The sequence below is a fragment of the Sciurus vulgaris genome (genome assembly GCF_902686455.1).
Source record: "Sciurus vulgaris genome assembly, chromosome: 6".
In the NCBI taxonomy this organism is placed as follows: domain Eukaryota; kingdom Metazoa; phylum Chordata; class Mammalia; order Rodentia; family Sciuridae; genus Sciurus; species Sciurus vulgaris.
The window spans coordinates 55,226,130-55,242,406 of record NC_136466.1 but is presented as its reverse complement, the minus strand read 5'-3'; the positions used below and the strand labels follow the sequence as shown (position 1 = coordinate 55,242,406).

Here is a 16,277-nt window from a genome sequence, read left to right as displayed (position 1 = left end):
ACACACACACACACCACACACACACACTCTCACATGTGGGTGTTCTCCCATGCTCCCAGGTTTTGGTCTTTTGGGCCTCTCTAGCCATTAACTTTGATGAATACTAACAAATGTTCTCTGCCTCAAGCCTTTAGTTCTTCACATAAGAAACTCTTTGATCTCTCAGATTATGAACTCTAAATTAATGACCAACTTTGGAGGTTGCTAATAAGAGATCAACTCATTATTTTTAAAAGTAGCAGATAAAGGTAGAGAATCAGACAGGAAAAGACCTTTTTATTATTTTTTTTGTTGTTGTTCTGGGGATTGAACCCAGGATCACTTACCACAGAGCCACTTCCCAAGCCTTTTAAAAATATTTTATTTAGAGACAGGGACTCACTGAGTTACTTAGGGCCTCACTAAGTTGCTAAGACTGACTTTGAACTTGCAATCGTCTTGCCTCGGCTTCCCAAGCAGCTGGGATTACAGGTGTGCACAACTGTGCCTGTCTCTATCTTGCCTTCGTCTACAATAGATATCAATAAGAGCCAAATGGTAAGTGGGGGAGCATTCTCTTATTAAAAGTATTCCGTCTCAAAAATAAAGAAGAAATGCTAAGTTACAATATGATCAGTTTGCAACCTCTGTAAGGAAGGACATCAACAGCCACAAACATTGCAAGAAAGAACGGTAGCCAGAGTATATCCCTAGAGGTGGAAAAAATCCATCACTCCCTATAAAATGTTCTTGTCAAAACTGATTGACTGACTAAATGAATAAATCTGTTCCAAGATTTCGCACCAATTTACAAGAAATGCAAAGGATAGAGGATCAAGTAATACTACCCCTCAAGGACCGAACCAGAAAAATTTGGCCTTAAGGAAACTGTAGAATAGATAATTCAGTTTTTTTAAACAAATAGGTTACAAAGAAAAAAAAGAGAAGGAGAAAGAGAAAGAACAGAAGAGAAAGTTATAGGAGAAATGAGATTTAAAAGACGTAGAAACTAATCATAGTGTTTGGGTTCAGGATTAGAGGGATAAAAGTGTAAAAATGGATATAACATTTATAAGAAAATGTTTGATTTGATGTTGACAATATTAAGGAACTATGGGTATTTTGAGGACGTGTTGATGGCATTACATTTGTGTTGAAAAGGACTTTTTGTCTCCTAGAGATGTACACTAAAATCTTTCTGGTGAAACTATATGATTTATGGAGACATGTTTCACAATAATATAAGGTTAAGTGCAAGTCCATATGCTGGGTTATATTCTAGAACAGAAAGAACATAAGTAGAAAAATTTAGGCTTGAAGTCTAGATTTAATTAATAGTTATGTATCAATAATATTTTATTTGCTTTGATAGGTATTTAATGGTATTTATATTAACCATAGGAGAAACGTGTAGAGGGTTTGTGGAAATTCTTTGCACTATTTTTGGTAACTTTCTGTAAATCTCAAATTATTGCAAAATGATAAGTTTATTTAAAAAGTAAAGAGAAAGAGAAATTGATGGAGGTTTGGATGGGACAAAATTGACCATGGGACCGAGGGTTGCTGAGACCGGGTGATGGTGAGTAGAGGGTTGACCAAACCACTTGACCTACTTTTCAGTGAGTCGTAAATGCTCCATGACAAAAAAATTGAGTACGTTAAAAAAGACTGTGGTCTTGTCTCTACGCTAAGAGTCAACACAAACTTCTAGAAGCCAGCACTCTGATTTGCTGTCTGTTACTCCTGACACTGGGATGGGGGTGCTTAGATGGTGAGGCACAGGGAAGAAGCCGAAGAATGGGAAAACAACAGAGTTAAATGTTACTCAATGACATTATTTGCTTCTTTTCTTTGACTAGACTTCCAGTTATCTCCTTTTTCCTTTATACTTTAAAAATCTTCTTCACCTCCATTTTTTTAACATGTTTTAATCTCTACTACTACCTTGTGATCACCTATTTATCACTTGGCATCCATTTCCCCACCGCAATATAACAAAAATTCCAAGTAACAGTGACTTAAACAAGATTGTAGCTGGACACAGTAGCGCACACCTGTAATCCCAGTGACTGGGAGGCTAAGGCAGAAGGACTGCAGTTTCAAAGCCAGCCTCCAGCAACTTGGTGAGGCCCTGAGCAACTTAGCAAGACCCTGTCTCTAAAGACAAAATAGCAAAGGCTGGGGATGAGGCTCAGTGGTTAATTACTCCTGGATTCAGCCCCTGTTACCAAAAAAAAAAAAATATCAAGTTAGTGCTCATCTCACTCACACACAGCACCAGTCAGATGAGCAGTCCAGTATACAGCAGCTCCACTGAGGTTTTGATGACTTGGGCTCCTTCCTGTCCTCCACTCCTAGATTCCAGGATACCACCCTTCTCAGCTTACAAGACAGAGTGCCTAGAGCTACAACCCATATCACATGGCTCACAGTCAGAAGGGAGGTCAAGCCTCTCCTCTTTCAGGAAACCTTCCAAAAGTCACACATAACATTTCTGCTATCCTGTCATTGGCCCAAACAAACCAATACAGCCACACCTAGTCACAAGACAGTGTAGAAAATGGTCTCTTAATTGTACACAGGCTCTCTATAAAACCAGGGTTCTAATGACTGAAGAAGAAAGGGATAGTGGATGTTTGGGTAGGAAATTTACAGCCACAATCAGTGACATGGGAAAAAATCTGAACATGGAATGGCAGAACAGTCCAACCATGACTTACTCCCAAATTAATTATCCAGCCAGTGCAATCAGCGAAGACCTGGAAGTGTCTGTCATCTCACATGTGCTGCTGACTAGCTTATGTTGATTGGTTTGGCTGAAATATGAAACTCGAAAACTGCCTGTAAAGTCAAACTTCACAGCAAGATGCCATCTCGCTACATCCAAAGCTGATACATGTGCATTTGAGTCCGCATCGGGTACAGCACTAGATATGCCTGCTGTGATGATAATGTCCTTTAAACCTAAAATGGAATCATTATGGGACTCTCCTGGCAGCTTTCTTGAGCCTCTGGGAGAATTTCTGACCTCCTGGCTAGTCTCCAGAGAGGTTTCTGTCGGTCTGCCTATGAGGAGACAAATTCCAGGCGCCTTGCCCATATTATAACCTGCTGCTCACGTGGGTGTCTATTTGGGTCAGTCCTTCTGAGTAAGTCTTCTGTGGCCTTTAGGTAAGTTCACTTGTATGACCCCACACGCACCAGCTGTGCACATCACATATTTGAATATTGATTGCCCAGCAATAAGGCCCATGGAAAGAGCATCTGAAACCTGAGAATGAGAACAAAGCCTGAGCTCTTCTGGGTGCTGGTGGCAAGACCTTAGGACACTCACTCAGGATCTCAAAGTCTTGGTTTTCTGATGTGCCATACAGGAATATCTCCCCTGCTTTCTTGCAAGCTTACCATGAAGCCCAATTGCAATGAAATATTATATGTCAAAGTATTGTGCTTGACCAAAAAAAAAAAAAAATAGGTTATTGCCAGGTACAGTAGCACATGCCTGTAATTTCACCTATTCACGAGGCTGAAGTAGAATAATTCCAAGTTTGAGGCCAGCCTGGGCAACTTAGTAAGACCCTATCTCAAAATAAAATAAAAAAGGCTAGAGATCCAGCATGTAGTTTAGTGGTAAGGTACCCCAAGTAACCCTGAGTTCAATCCCCAGTACTGTTTAAAAATAAGTTACTGTTATTATTATTGAACTAATGAAAATATGTCAGTGAAAAAAGGAAAGGAAATCAAAAAAGAGTGAGAGGATGGCTCAAGCCTATTTGACTGGGGTTGCCACAAAAAATATTGTAGCAAATGCCAAACCTACAGGATAAAAAGAATGAGACAAAAGGATCAGTGGAATTATATCTGCTCCAGAAAGGACAGATTCTAATGACCTGTTTTGTAAAGTAAGCTCTTACTATTCTAACCACCCTTTCCATCTGTGGTTAATATTCTCCCATGGAATACTACTAGGCCAAAGTTCAGAGTTAAATACCCTGTTATGCCCCAGCTGGAAAAGTAGAGTAAGTTTTGTTCCTTTTAACTACTTTCAAATACAGCTCAATTCCCATCTCAACAGCAAAACCCCAAAACACTCACATAGAATTTCCCTGCTAAATACCATCAACCAGCCCACACTTCTATTCATAAATATAAGCAAGCCTTTGGGCACAAAAGCATAATTGTGTGTATATATGTGTGTGTATGTACATATGTGTATGTAAATTCATTTGGGTGATAAGTAAATTCTATAGGTGGAATGTATGTGTAAACAGAACTCTATACACTAGAGCCTGCAGAAAGTTTAAAGTTTTATAGAAATATTCATAACAAAAATTTAAAATCCTTTAGTTTTTGTCAAAAAGAAGGAGGTTATTTTATGCAGCATGAAAACAGAATTGCTTTCACTTGCTACCACTTTAATAGGAACATTTTTATCTAGAGTTAGATTCAAGCTAAGCTTCTGGGATTTGACATAACAAATTGCTCCCCGTATGTGAAACAAAAATCACTTGGACTCTATTGACCAGTTAAGGGTTTTTGCTCTGATTTAACTTTAGAGGGTGACTTCTGTCAAGGTTGAAGAACAACACAGCCCATGACTTGATGGCAGAGATCAGAGAAGTCAATAAGCAGATTCACTGACCATTTGTGAACTTCCCATGTGACCCACAGCTGGAGCAGAGGACCTCTTAACTGTGAGTAATTTCTCCTGATGAGATTAAAAGATCTTTACTCCTCTCCTAAATCCGGAACTTCCCTTGCTTAGAAAACACACGCACACATATCATACAAGGAATCCATTCCAGATGTGCCAGAGGCCTTGCGTGACAGTGTCTGGTTTGATGGTCAGAAAGGAAAATTTTGGCAGGTGGTCACAATGGTATTGTGTTGCTCTCAAACTTAATGTAAAGTTTGCATCAAACTGCATTGTAAAAATCACCTGGTTTCTATCTATTTGATTTTTCCCAAACAAAAGAAGGAAAACAAGGTGAGAGAATTAGCTGTATGTTCACCGGACCACAAGGCTAGAAAGCGTGGTTTCTGAAACACTGGCATGGGTCATTTTCTCAGTGAGAATTGTGTCAGGCTGGGGATGTAACTCAGTGGTAAAGCAACTGTTTGGATCCCCAGCACTGCAATAAACAATAACATTATTTATGCTGACTGTTCCAAACACTCTTCCAGGCTGTGCGGAAAGAGGAAAAGAAGAAAAACTGGTCCAGGTCTTGAGAACTTCAAATGACTCACATGCAACAAGGTTCATCAGAATGATCTTGCCCACATTCCCTACATTACCCTGAGTGTCCTGAGTGTCACCATACATACCACACTGGGCAGAATGATCTGTTGATTGACTAATGTCACCCACCACATAGCTCCCTATGTTGTGGGGCACAACTTAAGAACAGACTGATCACCACTGAGAAGTCCACATTTGAGAGTCTTTATTAGCTAACTGGCTGACTGTTTCACACAATGCCAAAATGGCTATTGGGAGAAAAGCCCTGACCATAGGGTTGCAGGGAGTTTTATAACATAAATCAGTATATCAACCATAAGTAACTCTTTCTATGATTCAAAACTACAAACTAACATCATCAGATCTAAATCATTAGCAGAAGGGGGAAGTGAGTCAAAATGACCTTACTTAGGTACAAATTAAAGAATGGTTACTAACATCTAGACAATCATTGTTGATATCACTGTTGACTTGGTACATTGTTTAGAAAAAATAAGAATCAAAAAAAAGGACAATTTTTCATTATATAAGAATTGCCATTCTGTGTTACCAAACATGTCATGCTAAGCAACTGTGATGGGTACAGAGGTGGGGTGTTCCCACGGGAGAAGCATTTCCTGCATGACACGGAGTATCAAGGTAAAATGGAGTCTGTGTATTCATTGCCCATATAGCCTGGCCTATAATATTTCCATGGAGTCAAATATGTCAGCCCATCACACCCAATGCCCCCCTCCCAAGGTAAAGAGAATGGCATATCTATCATTGTGAACAGAGTCCGGAGCATATTCAATTAAGTTTAACCATCTCAAGAAATGAAAGAAAACAGTAGTAGAAACACGTTAAAGGGATATAAGAGCTGTAGGGATCCAAAGTGCAGTCAAACGTGAGTCTACTATGTTTCTGAGAATTTACTAAGCCTTGTTCTTTATGCTAATGATGCACCTTTTCATGTTTATAAGGGCCAATTTGAATTTTCTGCCCTTGATGGTACCAAACGCTTAGCAATAGCTGCCATTGTAGGAAATACTCTTTAGTCTGGAAGTCCATTGCTTAAAAAGCAGGCATCCTATTACTGCAGGAAAAGGAGGAAAGAGATAGTAAGGAACAGATGAGCAGAGAGATGAAGTTGATTTCACTACTATGTTTTGGTGGTGGTGTATTTCCAAAGTGAATAGCAGTGTGCTATCAGAAAAAAGTGGGTTCAAACTCAGGTGAGGGCTGAAGAGTCATTTTTAAAGAATAGAAATTGAAGACATTCTGTATAATGCAAGTGAACCTGATGAAGTGTCTGCTTACTAGATTATAAACAATGTCAAGAGGAAAGAGCCCTATTCTTCCCTTCACTGACAATTCCCTAGCATTCCCAGTATGGAACACTATTTAGAGTGGAATTTTTCATAAATATCACCATAAGAGTAGTCTCATAATCAAATAAATTTAGGGAAACACTAATTACATTTTCTTCCTCTTTAGATTTGTTAAATATGGTTACATTAATAAAATTGTTTAAATTTATTCACTCAAGATTTTCCCAAAACTATTTGACTATGAGCTTATTATTCACAAAATATCTTTCAAAATTAGATTTGAAAATTTGAGTCTAAAAGGCTTATATTGACTACTTCTAGGTTTTCTCTCAGTATGGGACATTCTCGATCACTTGGGTAACATTCTGTACCACTTCTTACAAATGATAGTTAACAAAGATCTGAAAACAGATTGCTCCCAAAGATTATAGGTGGAAGACTTGAGGTCTAGATATTGAGACTTAGCAGGAGACAGGCTTAGGGAGAGACTGAAGTTGAGGTCTCTAGGTCTTAGGAGGACAATAGTCAGCATCACAATCTAAAATTAAATTTTGGGGGGTGGATAAATTGAAATTGAACCCACTGAAGCCTCCTTTGCTTTTACTACCTGTTTATAGGGATGACATCATAAAAAAAACAATTGAAAAATTCCAACTCAGAAACTCTAGACTGAATAATCTGCTGCCTTCAACAAATAAATTTCATGAAAAAGATAATAAAGAGAAGGAAGTATTTAAGAGGCACATTAGCTTTGCAGTGTTTGGATTTTATTTGTATCCTGACTAGAACAACTATGAAAGAAAATATTTATGAGACAAGAAATTTCAAGTAGTTGTGATACTGAGAAATTTTCATTAATTTTTAGGTGTAATAATAGTAAAGACTGGCCATAAGCTGATAAAGTGGGTAAATAAGGACTTGTGACACTATTTTCTCCAATTTTGCATTTTTTAGATTTTTCAAATGGAAAGATTTTAAAAAGCAGTCAGAAGAGAAAGAAAGGTCAAAGAGATTGCCACAGACCTGATGAATACAGAATTTGAATAGTCACCAGAGGAAAGAATTTCAAGAAGCAAAAGAAGAACATCATTTATGCAACATAGAAGTTAAAGGGCATGGAAACCAAGAGAAATTTGTAAGAATGGAACCCTGCTCCAAAACAACTAGTGTCCTTCTAAGAAGAGGAACAGAAGCCAGCGCCCTGTCCCCTCCCCTACCAGCACCCCAGTTCTCTGACACAGAGGAGAGGTCATGTGAGGATACAAAAATGCTAGACATTGGTTATAGCCAGGATATGAGCCCTGAGCAGAGCAAGAATACCCTACATACACCCTCATTCAGACTCCAACTTCCAGAACTGTGAGCAAACACACTCCTGTTGTGCAAGCCACCCAGGCGAGGGTATTTTGCTATGGCAGCTGGAGGTAAACAATGCAGATTAAACGTGCACATTTACCTCAGTAGTCTCTCTTGCTAATTTGTCTAGCATTTTCCATGTGCTTTTTCAATATGTTGGATTTAGACTTGGAAAAATGAATGTCACTAAGAGGTATTTATACCTTATATCTATACCTTTTTTAATGTGATGGTCTGTCAAGTACAGCCACAAAGGGGACACAGAAAGTCTCTGGGGTCAAAGTTCATTATATTCATAGGTCTTAGGAGACAGTCACTACATGCCTAGAGAGAGCCACACGGCAGGAACAAGGGAATGGGTTCAATCAAGTAGATGGGGTGCCCTGAGAGATTCAGGACACCGCTCTGGAGACCTCTCTGGTACATTTGAATGTTAGTAGGTCATGAGGTTTGGGCAAGGAAGGGAACAAGCCTTATCACACTTGCACACCAGGCCACCTAGGCATGGTACACACAGCTTAATGGTGGGCAGCAGGCACAAACAGGAAGTTTTAGAATTTTACAAACCAAGTACAAAGACCCAGTAATTGCATCTTTCAAATTTTGTTTTTGTGACTAGCTCTTTTCACTGCGTTGACTTTTTACTTCTTTAAAGGGTGAAGAAAACTTCAGCCTTCAACTTCAGTTATAATCGGAAAGTTTAGAGAGACCATTTCAACTAATCTTCCTCTCTCACTTCCTGCAGCTATCGGGAAAATGTACATTATTGGAAGAGTGATCTTCAAGATCTCCTTCTATTCTCACCAAACTGATGCTCTTGATTTTTCCTCACTTGTATTTTACCAAATGTTCCCAAGACCATCCCCAGTCCCCAAGTGATGGATGACAAGGATTCACAGGACTCATGGTCACAGCTATGGTTTAATAGAGCAGATCAATACAAAGCCAAGTCAACAAGGAGAAGGTGCATAGGGTAAGGCCCAGGAAGACACCAGGCACTAGTTTCTAAGTGTCCTTGCCAGGTGGAGTCATGAAGGACATTAACTTCCTTCAGGAATGAGTTGTGGCAACACATGTGAAAAGTCATCTTCCAAGAAGTTCATTAGAGAGACTCAGTGCCTGACGTTTTTACTGGGAATTAGTCACCTAGGCACCCTCTGCCTACCACATAGCAAAATTCCAAAACAAAAGCAAATATTTAGCATTAGTTGCATTGCATAGTTCAGGCACAGTGAGCCACTCATCATTTAAAGAAATCAAGAAAAACTTTCTGGAATAGAAGATCCAGGTGCCAGCATTGGGCCAACCATGAAATTGGCCCTCCCTAAGGAGAGCAACCTGCTGTGCACCCCTTTCTGCACACTCACAGGAAAACCCACTGATATCGGGATCTTACATGTCTTCACCACTTCCCTTCTCCCTTGCCTGCTTCTATAGAATTTCAAACCTGCTGCCAGCCCAGGAACTCGCTCAGAAACCATTCATTACTCAGGCAAGGGAGAAGGGAATGTTTGCTGATGTGTCAGTGAATAGGAACACAGTGTAAATCTAGACTGAAGAGTGCTCTTTTTTGTCACCTGAATTGATCCTACGTGATGTGTTCCATAAGCGTTAGAAATCACCAGGGGTTTTGACACCCTCATTTTTCTGAAAGTAACATTTCACTGCGCCCAGCCCTGGGAAGAAAAAAGAAAAAGGATGGAGAATGTTTGCAGCTGAAAAGAGAGATACAGCATTAAGTAAAAAGCTGATTATTCACCTCAAACTAGGCCATTGGCTCCCACAGAAAACCCTCAGTGCCTGTAGCCCCTGCTGAAATCAAACATAAAAGCAGGCATCTCTTGCATTCTAAACAGTCTCCGTGTGGCCAAATTAAGCAGTTTAAGGAACATTAATGAATGAAAGGAGTGGTCAGCACAGAAGGCTGGTACAGTTTTTCGATGATAAACATAGTCAAAGGGGAAATACACAGCAGCCATTGTAAGGTGGTGGCTCCATGGCTCAGAACTGCTTTACCCACCCCCCGAAAAGGCATTTAGGGGGATTCACAATGAATCAGGTGGAAACAGATTCTGGCAGGGTGGGTGGAAGTGCACTTCGTTTTGTGCACAAGGATAATGGATTCCTTAGAATAACTATTTTAAGGCTATTTACATAGGTGGCCATCTGTCTGGAAACAAGATGGAGTGATTCTTCTTCAAACTCTATGCCTGGATTAACCAGTACATTTCACAGACCTTGGGTCATCGTTTTTTTTTTTTTTTTTTTTTTTTTTTTTTTTTAGAAATTGAGGTAAAATTCATGTGACATAAAATGAATGAAAGTGAATAGTCCAGTGACATTTAGTATTTTCAGAATGTAATGTAACTATTGCCTATTCCCAGTAACAAAACATTTTCAACCACCCCAAAAGGAAACCCAGAATCATTTAATAGTTAGTTGCCATTCCTCTCTGTCCTCACTCTCTGGTAACTACAAATCTACATTCTATGGATTTACCTGCTTTGTTATTTCCATAAATGAAATCACAGGTGGTTTTTGTGTCTCACTTCTTCACTTAGCACGTTTTCAAGTGTCATCCAGGTTGTAGCATGAATCAGTATTTTACCTCTGTTTTATGACTGAACAATATACCATTGTGTATATATATATATATATGTAACAACAGGTTTATCAGTTCACCCATTAATGAACATTGAGGCTGTTTCCTTTCAGTTATAAACCTTTCAGTTATTGTGTGTGGTGCTCCTATAAATATGCATGTATGTGGATTTGTTTGAGTTGCTGTTTTTAATTTTTTGGGAGGGTACATACGTAGGAATAGAATTACTGGATCTTATGGAAATTTTATGTTTATCAGTTTGGGAAACTACCTGTTTTCCACAGCTGAACTGGTTTTCTTTCATATCACCAATGTACAAGGAGTTTCAATTTTTTCACATCCTTGCCAACACATTTTTCATTCTTTTTTATTATAGTGATCTTAGTGGCTATGAAGTGGTACTTCATTATGGATTTGATTTGCAGTTCCATAAGGACCAATGATGTTGAGCATCTTTTCAGATTCCTCTTGTCCTTATGTATATCTTACTTAGAGAAACACATATATACATGTATATGTATATACACACATATATGTACACACACATATACCTATATCCTCTATCCATTTTTTTTTTTTACATTGTGTTGTTTGATTTTCTATTATCAAGTTTTTTACCATCAGATTTAGGTCTTTATGTGTCACAGATAATCACAGCCACTGGCACTGAGGACTAAAGGAAAACATAATCAGAACCTATGGTTATTGTGATTATCAAGTTTTGGTTATATACTACCCTGTAATAAATTTGATGATAAAATGAGAAAGCTCTGGTTTTGGGGATAGTGTGCTCCTCGACTGTCTGCCTGTGTGAACTTAAATAAGTGACTTATACTCTGAACTCCATTTTTTTAAATCTGTAAAATGAGACTAACACTGCCTATTTCTTAAACTTGGGGGATTAAATTAGCAGAAAACTTGTGACCATGAGAAATGATTCCAAAAATATAATTTTCCCTCTTCTCTACAATAATTATGGCCACATAAAAATCAAAAGTCACATCTGTTAGAAATTTGCTGGTTAAGAGGATTTTACAGTGAATCCAGTTCTTCATACAAGCATTGTTTTGTAATTAATCTTCTGGGTATTCTGCTATATAAATCTTTATTTTCATGTATTCCATATCAGGCTATATTTTTTTTCAGAAGTTGTAAGTCTGTTTTTAACTCAGAATGTGCAGATTAATTTAATTGTAGTCCCAAATTGGCCCACAAACCCTTTAAAAACATGTAGCAGTCGGAGCTACAGAACTATAGGTATCATCCTCACCCTGAATCCAAGGAGCAGGGCCATCTGAAGCCAAAAGGAAGAAGAGAGTATAGAACCAGCCTTGGGCAGGATTTTGAAACGGAGTGTGGTTTTGTGGTTCCCCATATCCTTTCTCCTTCCTGCCAGCTGGGTCCCTGCTCCTTGTGCCTTCATGTCCCCATTCCTGTTGAAGCACCAACCTCCCTGGCCATTCTCCACTGAAGGTCAACCCTCCAGTCCTTCAAAGTGCTCAGTGCTCCGTGCTGCACCTCCCCACAAAATGGTGACTTCTTCAGTGTCCTTTGATAAGTGAATTCCAAATAGTTCTTAAATTTCAAAGAGGTATCTTCGCCCTGGAAATATCAGATTTGATAACCCAAATAAATGCCAATTTATGAAATATCATCATTTTATTCTTCAAAACAAAATTTAAAAAGTCCTCCATGAACTGGTCAATCTTCAGTGTTTCTCTGATCCTGTCCTTAAGCCACAATATCCTTTCTTCCCTTCTGAGCCAAAGTTCTTTAAGAACCTGCAGGTTCTTTGTGGAGCTTCTCATACCTAGTGCTGGTGGTCAGAGCTAATGGGAAGACAGGTCTGCTGGAGCCATTGCATGGAGAGGACTTTGTATCTTTTAGGTGATTCAAATTTAGGGCAGTCTCTCTTGGGTTTGGGTGATCTATCATGCATAACCACCCTCCTTTCACAAGAAAGCTTGGGGTTTCATTTATAGTTACACATTCCTACATAGTTTATAATTTTTTATGTCTTTGTTTTTCAAATGCATCCACCTCCGTTCAGAAATTCCAGCTGACAAATAGCCCTATTCCACGTCACAGATAAGGAAATTGAGATCTGTAAGTCTTATGGAAGTCTTGAGCCAAGTGATTTAGTTAATAAGTAGTAGAACCAAAATTACAACCCAGATCTGTCTTCTTCCAGAACTTGAATACTTAATCACTATACTATACTACCCAAGTCAATCTGTTATCCCAGAATTTTGGCACAGGTGCAGACCGTTGAGACCATTAAGTCATTCTTCAAATGCAGGTGTTGTGAGTTGTCCTTATTTCTATACCTCACTGTATTAGGTCCTCTAAAGAAAGAGCTGTGGGGATGTACACATACATATCTAAGCTATGTTCCAGAATCCCATTCTCTGGCGAGTGCCCCAACTGGCTGGACCCGGGAAGCCCTCTCAGATTTCCTCTGAGGCAACAGGCTGATGTGATGGTTAATTGGTGTAGTCAAGTCTTAGTGGAGGAAGATGTGGTTTTCTTGGTTCCACAGTTTAGGGTTTCATGCTGATCTGGTTGACACAGTTCAGATCAGTTTGACCCAGCACTGCAGTAGTTACCTTTGATCTGAAGTCTAGTTAGTAATTTGACCCTTCAGATGGATTCCCTATAATAGTTAAGCCAGACAAAACCAAATCAGCCCATTATCTTTTTTTTTTTCCTTTTGTATGTTTATTGTTTATTTCTTTACTAGAATTTGCTCCTAAGTTCTTTTTTATATATTGCCCCTGTTCTTTTTTATATATTTTAATTTTTTCATTTGTGCTAATTAGTTATACATGACAGTAGAATGCATTTATGCATTTGATGGGCTTTTTTCTTTCCCTCTTCCCCTCCTCCTTTCCTTCCTCCTCTCCTCTTTCTCCTCCATCTTCTGCTTCTCATTATTTGTTTGTTTTGGATTTTTTTTGTTTTGTTTGTTTTCTTAGTCATGAGACCTTGCCAATCTTTTGTTAAGAAGAAAAGGAATCTGTGTATCTGATGGGCTTTGAAATACCATCTGGTGTTGATGTTATCTGCTCTGTTCTCACTGTGGCATGCTGAATCATATCTTAAAATTTAACAACCATTCAGTCACAGTCACCATTCAATATTTTGTGGCATTATCAAAGATTTAGATTACAGAAGCTACCTGGAAACAAAAGCACAATTTATAAGCTATTCTTCCTGAGGCTGGCTCTGCTGCCGGGACCTGGATGGGCCTTCTAGTGTGAGTCTGTTTGTCTGACATTTGTCAGTTGCCCTCTGGATGCTCAGAGAACTTTTAACTTTGAAAATAGCTGGTTGAATTATATAACTTTATGTGACAAAAGAAGCACCAAAGTTTTCTTACACAAAGATATAAGTCTGGGCATGCACGACTTTTCTTTTATAAACACCCATATATTGCAATGAATGTGTGAACAGATAAACTTCATTTCAATCATTAAATATGTGCCAAGAAAGTTGAATATTCACAGATACTCTCCAAGTGTAAAATTCAAGAAGAAACCCATCAGTGGAACAAATCCTATGAGGCATTGTTTGTTTTAGGAAGAAAGGAAGAAGAAAAAAGTAAACCATTTTGTAAGAGACCAATTCCAGAATGCATTGTTTCACAGGTAGGACTATTCCGTAAGAAAAAACACACACCTGTGTTTAGTGCAGTTTCACAAGCTTAAGCAGCATCATTAAATGCCTGGAGGAAACTCATGCTTACCAGTTTTATGAAAACAGTGTGACTTCCTCTTTGCACTTAATGACCAAGATCACTTGTGTGAAGCATGGCAGTGTAGTGCTTTATTGCAATACTCATAAACAACCTCTCCTAAAATGCATTTTTGGCTTTTATACCTCAGTGAACAGTTCTGTTGAGTAAATGATCCATCTTTGAATCGTGTATACAGAGAGAAGATCAGTGCTGGATTGTTGTTTTAATAAACTGGAAGTCTGCCAACTTCTCTGGGAAGAGGACGAGGACATTAATGCTAGCATGCAATCTAGCCCATGTTTGGATTTAAGACAGAATTAATCTTCTTGCCTCTTTTCCTCTCCCCCCTCCCCCTTTCCAGCCCTTTCTTCCCCTGGTTACACAGTCTCTTTTCATGGAGTTAACTCAAGCTGTCTTAAACAGCATGAACTAATAAAGGATGGCAATTTTTAAAGGGGGAGTCATTCACAAATGTTGGAATGTGGAACATTTAAAATTCTTTCTATGGTACTTAGTTTAAGAGAGTGGTGATTAATGAGTTTATGTTATCTATCAAAATGCTTCCATCCTGCAGCTGATGTGACATGGGATTTATGGTAATGAAAACCCTGCAATCCATCTTCGATATCTAAATCTATCAGCCCCACATTCATACAAAAAGCACTAAATGATAATTTGTACCTATCTGAAAGCAAGATCATTTTTAAGAGATTATGTACTGCCAAAAGGAAACATTCTTAAAATATAGGAAAGGAAACGATTTCCTTTCCAACCTATTGCTCTAGTGAGCATCATACTACAAATATCAATCTCTTCCTGGGGGGAAAAAAAAACACTGAGCAGATGATGATCACATGATTAGCCTAGTAATGCTCAGTGAATTTCCTGTAATTTTCTTGAAACTCCTTTGTAATAGATTTACTAAGGGTCATACAGATTTTCTTCTGGACAATTTGTAATTGCTCTTTCTGCAACACATCTTAGGGAGAGAAAATCCACTACTACCTTGAATAAAACTCACTTGGGTCCATGTGCCAGTCAAGAGAACTCCAAACAGTTCAATAAAAAGCTTAATCCATTCTCAGCAACTGAAAGAAAATATGTGCGCCATTCAATTTACCTTCCTTGTTAGGTAGTTTTTTCTATTTTTGTGAGTCCTTCAGAAAAGATGAAAGTGTGTTTGCAAAACTTACCTGTATCTTGCTTTCCAACACCCTCTCAAAATGGTATCGAAGGATAAACACAACATGTCCAATCAGCACAGTGGTATGTGAATACATTAGAGGAAGGGGCCCTGGATAGCGTTTCTAAAACAAGGTCTCTCCACATGATGAAGGGTGTTAATTAGCTGTGAGGTGTGCTAAAGAAATTTGTGCCTGTAAATAGTGAAAATACTCAACTTTGCAAGTGACTTACTTTAAAAATAATTAGGCCCAATCAAGTATATAGTCATAAAAATCTCAATTTCCATTACTGACACACTGAAATGCTTTGATTAATGGAAGAAGAGAAAGAGGAGTTAAACCCAGGAGAAGCAGAAAATTTCAAATAACCCTGATGAGTAAAATCGTGCGTTTTGCATGCCTGGATGAGAGAGGTGGAGAACCACTGCTCTTTGCATCGTGAGGACCTCTCTAGAGTCTTACTTTGTGGGGAGTCATTTTTGTCAGGGTCCATCTACATGTCACACATTTGGGCGCCTACAATTCTACATTAATTCGGTTTTGTATGCTTTGGCAAGCAGACAAAGAGCCCTGTAGTGACATATTTTTCTTAAGGCAGAATTTCTACCTCCAGAGCATGGACACAAGCTTAGTGTGTTCCAGAAACAGCACAGGCTTGTATTTCCTTGCCATTTCCCTGCTGCTTTTGCTACTTCTGCCTTAGCGAAATGCAAAGGATTGAGAAACACAGCTAAAGAGAAAGGAATCCCAGAGGCCACGGAAGGCGAGTGGTAACAAGCCAGTGTGTGTGTTCTGTCTTACAGCATCAGGTTTGAATGGGGTGGGGAGGCTTGTTAAAACCACAGAAACTGCTTGCCTGTGCAGCAGAGAT

At 38.8% G+C, this 16,277-nt stretch overlaps 1 protein-coding gene and 1 long non-coding RNA gene across 1 annotated transcript in view; one reads left to right on the top strand and one right to left on the bottom strand.

Moving 5' to 3' along the window:
* Window positions 1–8,070, top strand: part of LOC306663985 — a 62,490-nt gene extending 54,420 nt beyond the window's left edge. Inside the window, exons 2-3 of the long non-coding RNA XR_013764606.1 lie at window positions 4,538–4,673; window positions 7,483–8,070. This is a non-coding gene — a long non-coding RNA (uncharacterized lncRNA). The remainder of the gene's footprint in view (window positions 1–4,537; window positions 4,674–7,482) is intronic.
* The window catches only part of LOC306663981 (uncharacterized protein), a 326,186-nt gene that overhangs the window by 180,612 nt on the left and 129,297 nt on the right, over window positions 1–16,277 (bottom strand).